We start from the raw sequence: 2,818 nt of genomic DNA on the forward strand, positions 1-2,818 counted from the left end.
GCCCAATCGTGAGTAGGATGATCCGATTATGCGGTGAAAACCCTAAATCGTCGTAGATCTCATTAGCTTTACCTTGATCAAGCAGGACCACCATATATTCGGACACCTCGTCCGAATCATGGGTGGATCGGCTCTTTGAGCCGATTCACGAGATAACCCGAGAGCCGATCGAGGCTCGTATTTAACGTTTACGTGTGTGCCCTGCAGGAAACTAAGCGAGGCATCATCCACACCTTCTCGACCAGGTATAGGTCGGGTGGCACGCCCTTGCAGTTGGCATCGGCGCGTGCGACCAGGAGGCTTTGCGGGCCGTCGCTCTGAGGGACTGGGGCCAGCCGCAGCCCTAGTTGTTCCCGGCTCTACTGTGTTGCCCGTCTCTGCCCGCCAGGGGGTTTCTGACGTCAACACTATCAAGGTGGATTCATCTTGCTGGTGATTGCTAGCTAGGGTTTATAAGTCCTTATAAGCAGGGTTGATGATGATTCCTTATTTGCTTCAAAAGAATAACTTTTGAAGAACATACTTCTTAAGGAATAAGAAGTATTGTAATTAGGGTTGAGGTTGTCTATGGTTTGTTATTGGATATAATAAGTAATGAATAATCTGTTCCTAAATAGGATGGTTCATAATTATGAAGTACCGGTAGGGTTTAATGGAATATGGTTATGTAATGATAATTATTGGGTATAGATGCTATTGGAGTTCATCACAATGGTGTGATGCTAATTAAGGTTAATAAAGGATGAGATCCTTGGTGATAGGGACTAGGTTTGATCCTACTTGATCAACTTGGTTTAATGGTATGCATACATGGAATGCTAAATTGCTAGTGATAGGGTTCTACATTTTATGTGGATATAGATATGTCTTTAGTTGCTAATCATGGCTCTATGATAATTGGGTAACATGATCCCCTGTTCTAACCTAGGTTTAGGTTAGAAACAAATTAAGGTGCACATGAAATAATGGAGCTTAGGGTTCCTAATGACTTTAGGGTTTTAGGATTTCATATAAAATTATGAACCGTATTGTTATTTAAAATGGATCTAGGGTTTCATAATTACTATTTAGTTCTTAGGTTAATAACTTCATTATAAAGTTGAAATTATTAATAACTCTGAAATAAAAATAATAATATTTAATTTGGCATTTCATTATTTTTAAAGAATTAATAATGAAGGTAATTATTATTTAGGGTTTTAAATAAGTTAATAGTAAAGGAAAATTAATTTTAATGTTTTCCTTATTTACTTACTGGTTTTTATTTCTTTTATGAAGTTTTCCTAATTATTGAATTTTAATTGAATTTAGGATTTAAAAAAAGGCTTAATTAACAAGTATTAAATAATTAAATTTTTATTAAAAATAAAAATTTCATATTATATTTTTATTGGATAGAGTTTAGTTTTCTAAGAATTTTGATATCTCATTTATATTTTTCTGAGTTGCAATGCATTTTTGATAAATTTGCAAGGTTTTAGTAATTAGTGAATTTGAATTAAAACTGAAACTACTAAACGTACCCGGCTACACCTACCCCTACTCACTGACTAATGGGCACGTGGCCATGTCACACGCCACGGTGGCATAGACTGAGGTCAAAATCGATGACGTGGCGATGGACGCGGTGACCGGTGGCAGACCTCGATGGTCGTCGGCGATTGCGGTCCCAGCGGGGCTGTGCGCGGGCTCGCTAGAAAGAGGGCGATGCGACTAAGCTACTGATGGTAGCGCCGCTCCGGTTTGGTCACCGGAGCGTGCTCTCCAGCGAGGTACCGCGGCGGCGCTCGCAGGCATATGGCGCTACGGCGATGCACGGGGCTAGGGAGGATGCCATGATGCGCTAGGGAGCCAGTGACTCACCGCGAGCACGATGGGCGTGTCGGCGAGGCAAGAGGTGGTCGGCATCTCCGGAATTCGTTGCTCCCGGCGTCGGGGAGGACGAGCTTGACGGCGATGTTCTGGCATGCCCCAGCACGATTCCTCACGCAAGAGGAGTAAGTAGAGCATGGGGATGTCGATGGTGTCCACAGCGTGGCCTGAGGCGGTCTCCATCGACGGCGATTGGAGATGGCCGGGATGAGCTAGGGTTGCGGTTTGGGGAAAAATGAGGCAGAGAGAGAGAACGGAGCTAGGGTTTCGTTCATGGCCTTTATACGGCGCTCACGGTCGATGATGGTCACGAGAGCCCACCTAGGCGGCCGGGACGTGGCTCTCCCCATCGCGCTGGCGTCCTCGCGCGCGTCGACGGTGGCGAAGACGAAGACGAGGACTTCGTCTTAAGTCTTATCTGCTCGAAGAGGTATGGGCTGGTTTTTGGGCCGTGGTGGGCTGAGGCTGTTGGGCTACTGGTGGGCTACACGGCCAGGTAAGGCCCTTTTCTCTTTTCCTTTCTATTTTTATTTCCCGTTTTCCTTTTCTATTTTGTATTCTGTTTTAAATCCAATTCAAATTATTTTATACCCTGCAGGTAATTTATACTTTGAACATTTTATGACTAAATAAAGGGCCATTGTATTTCTGAGTTATTCTGGAATAACCATTTAACATAAGTCAGCTTGATTGTAAATTTTGATTAAGCATGATTTTATGCACTATTTTAATTTCCTTTTTCTTGTGCATCAATTTTACTTTGAATGATTATGGTTGATGCAACTCAAAGTATTTCAGAGATTGTTCTTAGGGCTTGGTTTCTATTTGAGGAATTGGTCACTTACACATGATTTTATGTGAGTACCAATGTATTAGGGTTTATAGTTTCTATTATAACCCCCTTATTAGGGTTAATACTATAATTATCTTTGAAAGTATATGAGTA

This window comes from Lolium rigidum, chromosome 7 (genome assembly GCF_022539505.1).
Source record: "Lolium rigidum isolate FL_2022 chromosome 7, APGP_CSIRO_Lrig_0.1, whole genome shotgun sequence".
Lineage (NCBI taxonomy): Eukaryota > Viridiplantae > Streptophyta > Magnoliopsida > Poales > Poaceae > Lolium > Lolium rigidum.